Source organism: Furipterus horrens, unplaced genomic scaffold (genome assembly GCF_987537825.1).
Source record: "Furipterus horrens unplaced genomic scaffold, mFurHor1.1.pri manual_scaffold_12, whole genome shotgun sequence".
Lineage (NCBI taxonomy): Eukaryota > Metazoa > Chordata > Mammalia > Chiroptera > Furipteridae > Furipterus > Furipterus horrens.
In genome coordinates, this window is record NW_028327182.1 from 65,879,141 (window position 1) to 65,896,242 (window position 17,102).

Here is a 17,102-nt window from a genome sequence, read left to right on the forward strand (position 1 = left end):
CATAAATCAGTCCCTTTAACATTTCATATAACAATGATTTAGTGATAATGAACTACATTCAGTATTTTTTGTCTGGGAAGCACATTATCTACTCTTCGATTCTAAATGATAACTTTGATGGGTAGAACAATCTTGGATGTAGGTTCCTGCTTTTTATGACTTTGAATATTTCTTACTATTCCCTTCTTGTCTGCAAAGTTTATTTTGAGAAATCAGCTGACAGTTTTATGGAAACTCCTCTGTAGGTAACTAACTTCTTTTCTCTTTCTGCTTTTAAGATTCTTTCTTTATCTTTAACCATTGGCATTTTAATTATAATGTGTCTTGGAGGGAGCCTCTTTGCATCCATCTTGTTTGGGACTCTGTGCTTTCTGGACTTGCATGTCTATTTTCTTCACTAAATTAGGGAAGTTTTCTTTCATTATTTTTTTCAAATAGATTTCCAATTTATTGCTCTTTCTCTTCTCCTTCTGGTACCCCTATGATGTGAATGTTGGACCTCTTGAAGTTGTCCAACAGGCTGCTTATACTGTCCTCACTTTTTTAAATTATTTTTTTCTTTTTGTTGTCCTGATTGGTTGTTTTTTGCTTCATTATGTTCCAAATCATTGATTTGACTCTTGGCTTCATCCCTTTACTGTTGTTTCCCTGTAAATTATTCATTTCATTTAAGATATCCTTTGTTTCTGACTGGATCTTTTTAATGCTGTTGAGATCCTCACTAAGTCCCTTGAGCATCCTTGTAACCATTGTTTTGAACTCAGCATCTGTTAGATTGCTTATCTCCATTCATGTATCTCTTTTTTGGAGTTTTGATCTGTTCTTTTATTTGGACCATGTTTCTTTGTCTCTTTGTTTTGGCAGCCTCCCTGTCTTTGTTTCTATGTATTAGGTAGAGTTGCTTTGACTCCATGCCTTGGTACTATTGTCTAAAGTAGGTGTCCTGTAGGGTCCAGTGGCACAGCCTCCCATATTTTCCAAGCTGGGTACACACTCCTTTTGTAGTTGAGCCTTGGTGGCTGTTGGCAGGTCAGTGGGAGTGATTTACCCAGGCCAGTCAGCTGCAAGGATTGACTGTGATCACTTACCACCAACCTCTACCCTCTGTGGATGATCAGCTGTGCAGGGACAAGGCAGCGGTGCTCCAACATGGTCTGTAGCTGCCCACAGGGTATGCAGGCTCTGGTGTTTCCCAGGTGGTGCAGGCCAAGGTCAGCCCTCACCTGTGTTTTGCCCAGTGCTATGTTGCCTGGGTTATAAAGCAATCTGAGATGGCTACTACTTGTGCTGAGATTGGAGATTCCCAGGAGAAGCCAAGCTGCGAATTGAGGCTGGCTATTGCTAGTGCTGGGCCTGAGGTTCACTGAGGCCAGCTCTTGCTTGTTTGAGAGGATTTAGGAAGTTGTAAAGCATGAGCCAAGATCAGCAATTCATATGGAAAAGCAACTTGGGTGGTCCCATAATTTCGGTGGGGCAGAGTCTCTGGAGTTATCCAAGGTGGGTCAAACAGTGTTAGCCAGGATGATAGAGTCTCAGATATTGCACCAGCCTACCAGCTCTTTGAGAAGAGGGCCCATAAAATGGACAATGGCCTCTGCTCACCTTGATTCCAGACACCTCAGCCTTCCGCTTCATGACATTGGTGCCCCTCAAACCGCCACCCTGGTACCGAAGACCAAAGGGAGTGAATCTGAGTAGGTGAGTCTGTGTGTGGGTTCTTATAAAGAAATTGCTTGGGGCTCCAGCAGTGTTTTTCCACCCACTCAATCCCTGCTGGTTTTTGCATCCAGAAGTTGTGGGGATTTATATTCTTAGCACTGGAACCCTGGACTGGGAGTCCTGGTGTAGGGCTGGGATTCCTCACTCCTGAAATATCCCTCCTGAATTTACATCCATCACACATGGGTGAGGGTCCACCTTATTCTGAGTCTATGTCCCTCCTACCAGTCTGATGGATGTAGCTTCTTTAATTCTGTAGTTGTCAGACTTCATTCAACTTGATTTCTGATGGTTCTGAGTGATGGTTTTTATATATTTTAGTTGTAATTTTTATGTGGTTGTACAAAGTGGCAAGCCATGTCTGCCTATGCCACCATCTTGACCAGAAGTCCGATCATTTTCAATTAATGTCTTGATTTGATCGTTATCAACTTCAACTGGTTATCCAAACATGGAGCATCGTCCAGCAAGAAATCCCCACCACAAAACTCGGCAAAGCACTTTTGACACATTCAATCAGTCACATAAACTTCTCCATTCAGTGCACAAATCTTTGTATGTGTTTTAGTTGTGTTTTTACTTTTCTGAAATAATAAAGTATAATATGCCAAAAATGTTTTTTTTCTTCCATCTTCAATATTAAAATAGCTACACAAAAGTTCACCAGTTTTGATAAGGTTTTCAACATGTATGCTGATGTGACAGCTGACACAACACAATCTAAAAAAATATTATTTTGAATGAAGTTAAAGACAACTAAGCACTCTAGAGCCACCTTATGGAAAAAAAAAACAACTAAACTTTTTGGCCAACCCAATAGGATTTTTAGCAGCATCCCTGGTGTCTGTTCACCAGATGCCGGAAGCACCCCCTGCCTAAACTGTCAATACCAAAAATATGTCCCAACATTGCCACATATCCCTTGGCAGACAAAAGCATCTCAAGTGTGAAACACTCACTGACCTAACTATATGAGTAGCTAGAAACCTTTGGGAATTATTTAAAAAGGAAGTACATAATGAGGGCTTTAAGAAAAATTAATCTGTCAATATACCAAGATAGATTTTTTATTTAAACTTTATAACCTACCTATTTATATGTTATTTTATAGTGTTTCAAATGAATGGTTTAAAAGGAATTTAATGGAGGAAGAATATTTTATAGAAAACCATTTTAACTTTTTGTTCTTTCAAAAATATTTATTGACTGACCAATATGCTCTAGATACTGAGAAAAGGAGGGTGATTGGAGGTGTGGTTTCTGCACATACAGAGCTTACTGTCTACAGGGCAGACAATGGAGTAGCAGTTCTTAAAATGTTAGCAGAATTGATTTACCTGCAGTGTTTCATTGTCCAAATAGCTGGGTCCCACCGCCAGAGCTGCTAACTCAGTGGGTCTGAGGTGGGGCCAGGGAATTTGCATTCTGACAATTCCCAGGTAACTTTACTGCCCCCAAAAGCACGTTTTGAGAATGATGGCAACAGAGTGTGCTAGGATGAGGTCATGGCCAGTTGCAATGGGAAATCACCTGTAAGCCACCCTGAAGGATGTGTGGAGTTAAGCTAAATGAATGGGAACAGGGAGACCATGAGGATAAGGAAGGAGGTTCCAGACACAGGCCTGAAAGTGAGAACCAATAAAGTACGTAAAAAGTTACGTTTTTGAACAGAAAGCTGTTGCTAAAGCTTAAGACATTGTGTCAGTGTTACACATAGCATGGCCTTTCACTCCACAGATATTTTTAGGAGGAAAGCTTTGTCCTAATATTGATCACACTAAATTTACTTGCATGCCTTTCCAATTGGACTGAGCATGGAGGTTAGATGAAGCTTATAATTGCATGCCAGCTCCCAGGCCAGTGTATGGCACAATGTATCCTCTTGCCTGCACAACACTAGAGACATGTTCATCATATTTTTTAATTTACATTTTTGTATTCTGGTCTTTATATCCAATATTTTTATTTTCAGTTTGCAACTTTAAAAATACTAACATAGTCATGAGTTCTCCAAACTCTATTAATACCTCTTCCCATTATTTTCACTTTTTCATTGTTGTGGGAATCTTGTTCATAGAAATTTATAAATTGAAAAGAATGCCAAAAAAAATAGCTGTATTGAGCTAAATCTTAGATATATTGACCTTTAAACATGGTAGTCTTCAGAATTTATTTCAGTGATCATCTTGTCTAATATCTTTTATATGAAAGCCAACAAACAGCCTAATAACATTCAATAATGCAACTCAGAGCACACAACTAGGTATGGGAAGATTTGGGATATGAATCCAGGTCTTTTTAAACCCAATAAAGTATTCTTATCTCTCTGCAACTTGGTCATATTGTTACTGAACAGCAAGTTGGGGTCCCGCTGCCCACTGCCACCCTCTAGGCAAAATTCCAGAGGCAAAGGTTTGGTGGTAAAGGAAATGAGTCTTTATTCAAAAGCAGTCACTGAAGCTTTAATTACTTAAGCTTATCAATTAAGACTAAACTCTAACATCTGAGTTTTATAGCATTTCCCCTGTTAGTTTCTGTAGAGTTGGTTTACAAACTAAAACAACACACTACACAAAAGCTACAAAATTGCAGAATAATGGCAGGCTTCTGTCTCAGAGCAGGTCTCCTCTAGAACACCCAAAGAATAAAACTCTCACCCTCTTCCAGGCCAGCATGATCCTCGTCTGTGCTTGGAGTTCCTTCCCATATGAAACACCACCCACTGAGAAATGTAGGCAGCTACAGTATGATCATCCAGGCATCCTTGAGGATGAAGAGCCTGAGAGCCAGTTTAAGAGGAGAGACAGGCAGTCCAGGAGCCAGAGAGCCCAAGCCAGAGCCTGAGAGAGAGCCAGCTCAGGAACCAGAAAAGCTCAGAAAAGCTCAGAAAAACTTGTGACCAAAGAGCCAGCCCTCTTTTTATTTCCATTGGTTCTGGAGGCATTCAGCTTCTCAGCCAATCCCATCCTAGGCTGCTTTTCATCGCCTCAGCAAACCCCTCCTGTAGCCATTCCTACTTCTCCCCAGTAATCTTAATATGATCTCTCTATATCAATATCAGGCGGTAAAATTGTATATTACTTGATATGTTAATTGCTGGTCACTAACTCGTTAAAAATCCTGCAGTTTCTAAACAAGGTAGGATCTGTTCTAAAAGAATTATCCTCTACCCACTCTGCTAGGGCCCATGGCACATGCACTAAGATATGCACATGTAGGTATGGAAAAATGTCCCATTGCCCCTGGAGAATGTAAACCACAGACTAGTCTCTGAAGAAGAGAAAGGATGTTTTAATGATGGTAGACTTTAGTATTCTGTTTCTACCTTAGGCACACAATATTCATCAACCTCATTCTAGTGAGATTGTAGAGATTCTGATAGCTCACTTACATTGTTCTTCATTCCAAATACTGTGTAACTGCCTCGCAGTTCTCTAAGAGGTTAATTTTGTAATATTTTGGTTATGAAAGCATTCTTTTAAATGATTGCAGTTAAGAGTATCTCAAACCATCAAGATAATAACAGCACTTTGTACTTAACAAGAGATTTTCTTCAACCAAGTTATCACAGTGTTTTCCTATGCACCCTTTAGGATGCACAGAACTTCCCAGCTAAACTAGAATTTAAGCGTATGTGTCTGAAAGGGAATCCTTTTCCCATAATTAGACCACAGTTTGCATCTTTACATTCTCAATTTAAAAGTGAAGCATTTCTATTAAGTTTATCATGGCATTTTTTTCATGTGAATGTTAAAATCTGGTACTTTTGGAAATTGTGTAGGTGGCTTTGTTATAGCCAATCATATGTTCTGCTTTTGAAATTCAATGATTGAAACATTTCTCCTTGTATCTTTAATGATCTTGTTCTCCCAAGCATTATTTAAATTTCTTAAAATACACTTAGTGTAGATGAATCTTATGAAAAGTGTTCAATGAGTGTGCTGTAAAACAATGTGGTTTCAAATTATATAAAAAACACTGAGATAACAAAGCCCTTTTCCAGCTCTTTGCTTCATTAAACAGTCTGAAGGGGCTATCTAAAGGGCAAAGCCTTGAATGGTTAGGTTATCACAACAGAAACCTCAGTGCTGAGGAACTTATTTCAGCAAAGAAACCCCTTCGTGCCTGTGTGTAGATGATAAAAAAGAACAAGAGCTCTATTCCATGACAGCAGAATTTAGAATGCACTGAAAGCACAGCAGAATTGAGGATAAAATCTACTCCAGTGTTGCTATCCAAATTTAAGAAAAATACCACTTTTCAATAAGGGGAGACTGATCTTGAGAGCAGATGCATCATGGTAATTAGTGCATATATTATGTTCATAAAGAAAATCTGCCCTGTCTTGATGATAGGTACAAATATAGATATAGATGAGAAATAATGGAGTGGGTATTTGAATAAACAGCATGTGTTATATTCTTTGGCTATATCTTTTTTATTAAAAATAAATTATAAAGTGGCCAAAAAGAATAATAAGCACAAATAATAAGTCTTGCTCAGAAAATACATTTTGATAAGTATTATGAGCTTGTAGAATTCTACTATTCTGAGCATGTAGTAAATGAGATAAGAAATCTTTATTGCTCACCCTTGCAGGTAGACATTTGACTAGTGCTTTGCCAAGTTAACATAAATCACAAAGCCTTTTGATCTTCTCTCAGTAAGATAGAAAGAAAATGAGTTACAAATATTTATGTAGAGTCTAATGTCCCAGAAAGACTGGTTGTAAAATACAGAGACCTCCATAATAAATAGCAAATGGCTGGGAATGTTTTGAATACAAAAGCTTGATACCTATTGCACCATTGTCCAATTCCTACAGCAAACAAAATTTATGCTGGAGAAGTGGTTTAAATATATAAATAATGTTTTGTTTAGTTTCAGATTTTTAAACATGGGGAAGTTAACTTGTCCTTTATACTTATCATTAACTTAATTGATGATTAAAATTTTTCAGTAATTTTTAAAAACCTTTTTTTCTACAATGACCAGAGTTTCATTAATAATAGATCCTTCTACTTAATGTGTATTATGGGAGGCCAGGCAGGAGTCAATGCATTACTAGGCTCTAAGTCTTTTCTCAGTGATACTCATTGTATGGATACAGAACACGCATTTGAGAAAAAATAAAAGTTGTTTCTGAGTCTGGTTCCCACATATAAATCTTCAAAAAAAAACCTGTTTATTTTTTTGTGGCGGGGAAAACTGTTAAAATGATAGATGAAATGAACAACACAAACAAATGAGCAAAATTGAACCAGAGGTATGTAAACGAGGAATAAACTAACAGTAACAAAGGGGGAGATGGGAGGGAGAGTAGTGGTAAGAAGGGAAAGGGTCTAGTCAAAGAACATGTATAAATGACCCATGGGCATGGACAACTGGGTGGAGACTGAATGTGGGAGAAGGGAGGGACAGGGTGCAGAGAAGCAAGAGGGGGAAAAAAGTGAGACAACTGTAATGGAAAAACAAACAAACAGAAAAATTTTTAGTGGGGGGAAAAATAAAAATATAAATAATAGAAATGCAAGTTCAGTGAATATTAGAAGGACAAAGATTTTCCTTCACACTGTACACATTTTCTCCCTATCTGATCCCTCCAGAATTTGGCATTCTAAAGAAGTAAGTAATGACCTAAGTTTCTTTGCATAAAACTAATAAGACCAGTTGTTAATAACGATTTTTTGACTAAGACTTTGACTGGAATGTCATGCCTAAAGGAGACATGCTTGGGCTTTGGTTGCTACCAAAAAGCCCTGAGCAACTGGGACTGACTTTCAAAGGTAATAAAAGTCCACGAGATAAAAGGCCTGGTACCTTGGATGGATGAGCGGTCCATAGCAATCTTTCCAGGGAAGGAACAAAGGTTGTTTTCCTGAAAGATGGCTAGAAGGGACCTTAAGGCACAATGGAAAACCAGGAGGACCTGGAAAAGACAGGTGTTTACAGGCAAGGCTGAATGCCAGGTATGTGGCTCAGCTTCTGTGCCCTGAAGGGCAGACTGAAGGTCACCCTAAATGTTCCTTGCGTAAGTTCCAGCAAAGCAGAACTAAAGATCATAAGTGATCATATGCTGCTCTTGTTGTGTTTATGCAAATGAAAAGGATAAATTAAAAATGAACTTAATGCAGTCCCTTTAATGACAAGGAGGGTAATCTTAGGGAGAAAAATCAAGATTCAAGGAAGATCACAATGCCCAGTGGTAGACTATAAAGTAGTGCAGCTAACCGTCTTTAAAGTTTCTTTTCATTTAAAATTTGTTTTCATTTGAAAGTTAAACTATGTCTGTGGCATTATCAAAGATGTTTAATTTACAGGCAAGAAGAATGTCAAATGCCTTGCAACTGGATGTCTTTCCGATAAGACAGTCCTACAGATTTAGAGACTTGTATGTGGGTTATGTTAGATAAATTAACATGTGTTTTCTGTTTTCAAAGGGCATAAGCCTACGATCTCATTACCTGAGTGATTGTCTGTACGTATAGGCCTCACTTAATCCTGTCTGCATTGCTGCCTCCTGAGACTCAATGGTTTGGCTGAACTAAGTGGCTGGGTTGGTGAAGAACGGGGTGGTCTGTGGGCTTCACTTTAAAACTGGTTTCTCTTTTCTATCCTAATGGCTTGGACAGAAAGAGCCCAGAGGCCTGAGAGGGGGGAAACCTAAAATATTTCCCTCAGTCCTAACTAAGTATAATGGGCAAAAGGGTTTTGGACAGGTGAGAGGTACCTGGCATACCTTCCTCCAAAGAAGCCCTTCTTTTCCCTAATGTGGGACATTGAAAAATTAATACCTGTCTTTTGTCATCTAGTGGTTACGGATTGAATGATGTCCTTTAACCCTGTTGCCCCCAGAATACGACAAGGATGCCAGCCTGTTAAACCAAGCATGCCGTTGTCCAGAGACAGCCAACCAACCTGGAGCCTGCACGATCCTTCCCCTTGTGGGAAGGCCACCCTCCCCTCCACACCCCCACTCTTATTAGGGATTTCTTGACCCAAGGGTAGGTAGGACGACGACCATGTCCAGCTTGAAGCAGCTAGAGGAGCTCGAGAGCTTCGTCCATTGTCCTTTATAAGATTGTAAAGGGTCTTAAGTCTGAGAGGGAGGGATTGTTATTTTTTAGTGTTAAAATATTTAACTAATTAATTAATTATTTTTTAAAAAAAGAAGAAGAATATATGAAAGGTTGAGCCATGGGCATGGACTTGGGGAGGGGATTGTTGGGGAGGGGGGGTGCTGGGTGGAGGGGAGCAAAGGGGAAAAGATTGGAACTATTGCAACAATATAATCAATAAAAATATACTTAAAAAATGATAGATGATACACAGATTGAAATAAAAGAAAATAAACAAGTGTCATTGGTTTGCTTGCTATTAAAAAAACATTTACATTGAAAAAGCATTCTCAGTGCTAAACACTTCAGTACACCCACCTGAGCACACCCAATTCTCCTATTTTTATTCCTAAAGTTCTCCTGATGCCTTTATATTGTTCCCACTTCAGATGCTCTTTATAGCTGAGAGTAATTGAACTGAAATGGAATTCTTAGTAGGCATTATTTTCTCTATCGTTATAAAAAATAATTTCAGGCCAGAATCTGATGAGCTGATCTCATTGCTTCTGCAACAATTAAACTGAGAACTGATTCATTCAATGCTAGAATAGACTCAGAGCTAGAGAAAAACCGAGTTTTAGCCTCTATCAAGTGCACTTACCCCATTCACATATATTTCTGTTTTCCTTAAGTCAAAATCTGATTCATATAAAACATCATTTTCAGTCTCATGTTGTACTAATCATTAAGAAGTTCAGGCTGTAATGTTTGTTTCAGGCCCTGTTATTGACCCAAATGTCTCTCACATGTTGGTTTTTTTGTTTGTTTTTTCTTACATTCCTGGAATTTTACTTGATATTTATTGATAAGTATAAAATACTTATTAGATAAAATACTTATGTAATCCCCTGTAAACTCAGAAATCTGACTGGGCTGGAGCTCTTCCAGGTCATATCTGTTTCTATTAGAGTCTATGATATTGGACACTTTCTTAATATCAATAATTCTGTATAGAATAGGTTGGGGAATAAAATAGAAATGATGTTGAAATTATGAACAAAAATGTAATAAGATAATGTGTGATGAGTCACTTTACTAGCACAATGCCTGGCCCAGAGTTAAAGACAAATGTTTGCTGACCAAAACTGGCTGGATGATTTACCATTATAAAGTCTCACTTAGCTTCAACTTGATGCATTTCATGGGCAGGACTCTATTATTTGATCCTTTTTCTTTCTTCTTTGTGTTGTCATAAAACCAATCAAACAAAGTATTGGCTTGGTTTCACCATACTCAATAAAATATTTTAAAAAGTCAATCAATTAATCATTGATCAATCAATCAACCTTGTCTCATAGAAATTCCTATAGACTTACCTCAACAGATTCTCAGGAAAACTAAATTTGAACTGAAGAAAGTAGAAATCATCTATTAGATTACTTTTATATACTTTTGCTCTATTTTTTCCCATTGAGCTCAGTATCCAGTTACCATTAATTCCATCCTGTTTTCTTTAAAGCCAAAGGCATGTGGATTACTATTTACTTCACAACTTCATTGCAATTCATTTAATTAATTAAAAAGGTGGCAGTAAAATTGACACCAAACTTACGTAGCCAAGCTAATACTGTGTCTGGGATGTTTATTACTTTCTGTCAGTCACACAAAATATGTTTGACAAAATTCTCTTTATGATATATGACACTTAGGTTTGCTAACACACAGTTAATTCTCACTAAAATATGATTTATATTGTATTCTTCATCACTGAAATAAGCCCTGAAAAGTATTTTCCTCACTATATATATAGATCCTACACCTTATTAATGATCTCTTATGGCAGAGAAGAGTCGTCGTCGTCGGCAGCCGTCCGTCTCAAGAGACGATGGCGTAGCTTCTTGAGAGTCTATCTGCACCGCCGAGAATGGCTGTGCAGTCCGACTCGGGAGTGACAATCCCTGCCGCACTTGTTACAGGTGAAGGCAGATGACTGCTGTTGCTGCTGTTGACGCTGCTTCCGCCTCGATCTTTTCTGGACTGCCTCCTCATTGCACGCAGCCTCTGCGCGTGACGTACCTTGCCTGACCGCGAGCCTCCAGGCTAGGCGGTAGTCTGCTTGAACTTCCCATGTGTTGAGATTGATTGAGCATAGTGTCATGTCCTTTTTGCAGATGTCTTTGAACCGCAGTTTTGGGCGCCCTGTCATCCTCTGGCCTTCTGCTAGCTCGCCGTAGAGGAGGTCTTTGGGAATACGGCCTGCATCCATTCTTTTGACATGGCCGAGCCACCTGAGGCGTCTCTCACTAAGAACTGCATGCAAACTGCTCATGTTGGCTTGCTTCAGCACCTCGGTGTTGGGGACCTTATCCTGCCAGGCAACATGCAGGACGCGTCACAGGCACCTCATGTGGAAGCTGTTGAGTTTCCTTTCGTGCCTTGCGTAGGTGGTCCACGTCTCGCTGCCATAGAGGAGAGTGCTGAGTACGCAGGCTTGGTAGATGCGCAGTCTGGTTTTCTCAGTGAGGCTGGAATTGTTCCACGCTCGCCGGTTCAGTTTGGCCATAACTGTGGCTGCCCTGGCGATTCTCCGATTGACCTCCAAGTCGACTGACAGAGAGCTTGAGATGGTGGACCCGAGGTAAGTGAAATCGTTGACAACCTCCAGGGTGTATCCGTCGATGGTGATGCATGGGGGAGTCCCCGTGCCTTGAGCCATAACGTTCGTCTTCGTCAGGCTGATGGCTAGTCCGAACTCCTTGCATGCGCGGGAAAGGCAAGTGACTAACTGCTGGAGTCCCTCTTCGGAGTGTGATGTCAAGGCTGCATCGTCGGCGAAGAGCATCTCATGGATGAGCACCTCTTTGACTTTGGTCTTGGCTCGTAGACGGGCCAGGTTGTAGAGCTTGCCATCGGATCTGGTGTGAATGAAGACACCCTCGCTGCAGTCCTTAAAGGCGTATTGGAGGAGCATGGAGAAGAAGATTCCGAACAGCGTAGGCGCGAGGACGCAGCCCTGCTTTACTCCGCTGCTGACTGGGAAGGCATCAGAGGTTGCGCCGTTGTAGGACACCGTGCTGTGCATGTTGTCATGAAAGGACATGACCACAGCAAGCAGATGTGGTGGACAGCCAATCTTCCGTAGCAAGCTGAAGAGTCCGCTTCGACTGACCAGATCAAATGCCTTCGTGAGGTCGATAAAGGCGAGGTAGAGTGGTTTATGCTGCTCGTGACACTTCTCCTGCAGCTGGCGTAGGGAGAAGATCATGTCCACTGTTGATCGGCCAGCTCTGAAGCCACACTGGGACTCTGGGTAGACGCGGGAAGCAAGGGTCTGCAGGCAGACAAGAGCGACCCTGGCGAATACTTTGCCGACGACGCTGAGGAGAGAGATGCCCCGGTAGTTGTTGCAGTCGCTGCGGTCTCCTTTGTTCTTGTACATGGTGATAATGTTGGCGTCTCTCATATCCTGGGGGATGTAACCCTCCTTCCAGCAGAGACAGAGTAGATGGTGTAGTGGCTGTAGCAGGACTGGTTTCCCGCTCTTTAGGATTTCTGGAGGGATTCCGTCGCTTCCTGGTGCTTTCCCGCAAGCGAGGCGGTCGATGGCTTTGCCGAGCTCTGCCACAGTAGGTGGGGTGTCTAGCTCATCCATGACTGGTAGGTCTGGGATGGCGTTAAGAGCAGTGTCTGTTACGGTGTTCCTCGTCGCGTACAGCTCAAGGTAGTGCTCGGTCCACCGCCGCATTTGCTGTTCCTGGTCAGTGATGACCTCACCTGTCTTGGACTTAAGGGGGGCAATCTTGGAGGGGACTGGGCCTGTTGCCTTCTTGATACCCTCATACATTCCTCGTGCGTTGCCTATATCGGCGGCTTCCTGGATGCTTCTGCACAGGTTTAGCCAATAGATGTTGGCACAGTGGCGGGCGGTCTTCTGGACTTTGTTCCTGGCAGCCCGTAGAGCTTGAAGTGTACTGGGAGTGGGCGTGGCCTTGTAAGCCAGTAGGGCCTTCCTCTTAGCCTCGATCATGGGTTCCATTTCTTCCCAGTGAGCCTCGTACCAGTCAGCGTTCTTCCGCTCTTTCTTCCCATAAGCAATAATGGCGGAGTTGTATATGGCGTCGCGGAGATGTGACCAATTGGATTCGATAATGTCGTCTGCTGCCATTCCCTCGCCGAGTGCATCTTCCATCCTGTTGATGAATTGCTGGGTCTTAACTGGGTTGCTGGCACAACTGGTGTTGATGCGTGGGCGACCCTTCATCTTGGAGTGGTGCAACCTCTTCGACGTTATGTGCACCTTGCTTACCACGAGGACATGGTCCGTGTCGCAGTCTGCACTGTGGTAGCTGCGGGTGAGGAGGGTGCTGCCAATATCCGTTCTTCTGATGATGACGAGGTCAAGCTGGTGCCAGTGGCGGGAGCGGGGGTGCCTCCATGACACCTGGTGGATCTCTTTGCACTTGAAGAATGTGTTTGTCACGCACAGGCCGTGGTGACACGAAAGCTCAAGCAGTCGCTGACCATTCTCATTGATCTTTCCTCTCCCAAAGTTTCCGAGGTAGGTAGGCCAGGCCATGTGGTCGGCTCCTACTCTTGCGTTGAAGTCTCCAAGGAGATAAAGAGCGTTACTTCTGGGGATCTTGCATAACGCTTCGTCCAGTGCATGGTAGAACTGTTCTTTCTCTTCGGTGGTGGCGCAGAGGGTTGGGGCATACGCGCTAAGAATGCTGACTGGGCCGAAAGTTGTTGACAATCGGAGGGTAAGTAATCAATCTCTCTGTGCCTCCTGTGGGTGGCTCTATGGAGTTAACAAGCGTGTTCTTCACAGCGAACCCAACACCGTGCTGTCTTGGTTGGTCCGGAGACTTCCCTTGCCAGTAGAAGGTGTAGTTGGTTTCTCTGATAGTTCCGTTGTCGGCCAACCGGGTCTCCTGTAGAGCCGCAATGTCGATGTTTAGTCGTGCCAGTTCCCTGTCGATGACAGCGGTTTTCCTGGCATCATTGATCCACGGAAGGTCTGCAGTAAGTCCGGGACACATGGTCCTGATGTTCCAGCTAGCGAAGCGAAGAGCTGGAGGCTTCTTTCTTGTTTTTTGCTTGGAATTGCCTGGTGCGAGTGTTTTGTGGACAACTTTTTGAGAGACGCCTCTCTGATCCCCACGCACCCAGTGGGGCAGGCGAGCCATGGCGAGACGGCACCTAATTGGCTGGGGGCTGCCCAGCTTGAGGCGGGCAGTAGCTGTCCAGTGAGGTGCGATGACCTCTCCCACCATCAGAGGAGACCCCTGGCGCTCGTTTCCTTCGCCAATCGGATGAGCTTATAACCGGTATCTGTCTCCTCCCGTGTTGAGTCGACATCTTGCGATGACGCTGGAGTGTCCTCTCCAGTGAAGCTACAAAGCCTGGGCAGGGTGATATGGAGGGCCAGCTGTTGCCCATGCAGCAGACCCCCCCTCTCTTCTCAGCTGAAGGATCCAAGGGGAAAGACAGAGTCAATACAGCTTGGCTGAGAAGAGTAACTGCTAATAACCACTGTATATAAATTATAATATAGTAATAAATAATTACCTTCTAAGGTTATACACATGGTAGTTTCCTTCACACTTGAAGTTATCTAAGGATAAATATAAGAAAACTTAGACAGGATTTTCAGTAATTACATGTAAAAATTGGATGATCCTATCAAATGAAACATGCTATTTAAATACCAAAAAATCTACAGAGCCTTTTACTACCCATACCAGACTACCCTTGATTGCCATACAACCCATTTTTCTTCCTCATTACCATGGGGCCATTTATAGGCTATTGCCAAAATTTCTTTGCTCAGCCACATTACTTGCTGTTTTCAAAATACTCATGCCTTTATCCTAGCTGCCCCTGTATCTGTGAGAGCTTCCTAAAGTTCTTCATTGCTTAATAAACTTCTGCTCAATTCCATTAAAAACACTTCCTCCTCTTAGAAACCTTTCCTACATCCCATAAAAAAATAAGCACTCCTTCCTGTGAACCCCTATAGTGATATATATTTATCTTGGCATATTCAGTCATGTTTGCTTACATGCCTCATTCCTCAAAGACAGACATTTCTCAAATTAATCTTTGTGATCATAGCACCTAGCAGAATGTCTCACACAAGGCAGTTTGATGAATGAATGAAACAATGAATAAATTAATGGAGTAGAATATAATAAATGCAAAAGATATTTTAAATGAAGGTACTAGTAGTATAAGTAATAATTTCTAAGATTGTTGCTGGGTTTTAACTCCCTTTAATGTGCTAGCTATTTGGCTGCTACTGGCCACCTAATATAACTGTAGATATGGATCAGGGAGAGTGCTTATTTCAGACTCCTGAAGAAAGAAGCCCGCCCCTTTTTTATCTGACTTCTTTCCTTACTTCCTTCCTTATCCTCACCCAAGCATATTTCTTTTAGAAATAGAGAGAGAGAGAGGGAGAGAGAAAGCGGTATATTATTGCTCAAACTGGGAATCAAACCTGCAAACCCTTTTGTGCACAGGACATGCTCCAACCAATTGAACCATACCAGCCAGGGGAAAAAAAGAGCTTCTTGAACTTAGAGCCTTTTGAGTTGAGCTTCTCTGTATCCCCAGCCTACACCACACATAGCAAGGAGCAGGTGTTCAATAAATATTTGTCAAGAGAGAAGATGGCAGATGAGTGAGGAGAGGCTGCGCTTTCAGGCTCCTGAGACCCATCTGTAGTTTGGACTAATTGCAAACAGAACATCTCAATGAACAGCTGGACACTGGCAGGAGTAGAGCCTTGGCACTGCTGGATTAGAGAAAAAACATCTGGGAACAACCTGTTTAGTGAGGTTAGCAGAGGAAAAAGGGACGAGACGGGATTCCTGACTGGGGTGGCTGCCTGAGCTGCGGCTGGAAGTACACAAAGGCTTTTTGGTGACCCAGACTTCCTCAGAGAGAAGTTGGGAAGAGAGTGGATCTCTGTCTGCTGGCAGAGATGGGACTCGACCAGGTGGCATTGGCGCTGAAGGACAGGAGACAGCGTACTGCTATGCAAATGAGAACGTAATTCTCCTTTATATTTTTCTCTTGTGGACTGCGGAGAGGGGTGGAAAGTTTGGGGGTGGTAGGCCATTCTTGAGGAGCACAGGCACAGAGGTGTGCTCATCCACTCCCCAACCTTCCCATTGGGTCGCGGGGGCACATAGGGAAGTGCCCTCATTCACTGGCCCAGGTGCGTGGAGCCGTGAGTCCAGGTGCCCCTCAGACACGCCCCAACAAACAAGATCAGTGCCCCAACAGGCACAGGGGGGGGCCACTAAACATGCAGAATACCGTGCGCAGACACCCCTGGTCAGCTCCAGTGGGCGCCAGGCCACAATGCAGATCACTTGCTCAGGCTCTGCTCGTGCCCGCCCAGGCGGATGCAGGAATGGCAGGCATCTGTGGTGCAGGAACAGCAGGCGGCAGCGACTCACAGATGCTCACTTCCACTGTGCACAAGTTTCCAGTGCCCACCCTAAGAGGCAAGAGACCAACTCTGAGAGTGCGACTCGGTGGGACTGAGGCTAGCTCTCGGGCTGCCTTGTGTGCCCACGGGTGCGCGAGCATGGAAGCACCTGGGCAGGCTTCAATAGGCGCCAATCTCTCACTTCCACTGTGCCCAAGTGTCTGGGGCCCAGCCCTGGGAAGCGAGAGACCAATTCCCAGAGTGCCGCTCAGCAGGCCCGAGGCAAGCTCTCTGACCACCCTGCGCGCATAGTGGCGTGCGCGCAAAGCCACCTCGGCTGGCTACAGTGGGTGCCAAGGGAGCACGCTGTGCTGGCCACGCTCACACCGCTGCTGCAAGGAACAAGAAACTCTGACCCACCACATTATACCAGCTGGGGACACAGAAAAAGAAGACGACACATGAAGGCTGAACTGAGTAAAAACATTCCTTTTTTTTTTTTATTCCCTTCCTTAAAAGAGGTAAAAAAGAAGAGAAAAGAGGAAGGGGAAAAAACAAAACAAAACTATATCTCTAATTCATTTCATATAATCTCTCCTTATCCTTCTTCTTTAATCATTGATTATTTGTTTGTGTGCCTAGTTTAGCCTCCCTTTCACTCTAAATAAATAGAATATAATTACTCTTTAAATCCAATACTATACAATCCCACTTTCTTACTATATTCTGCATTTCTCCATCCTTTTCTTCTATTGTTATTGACATACAATGTAAATATTACCTACTGTCTTGCATAGTCTCAACTATTATTAATTTATCATCCCCTCTCTCAAAAATCATATTTTTCTTCCCTAAGAACAACTCTTACCTATTCTTATAGTATAAAA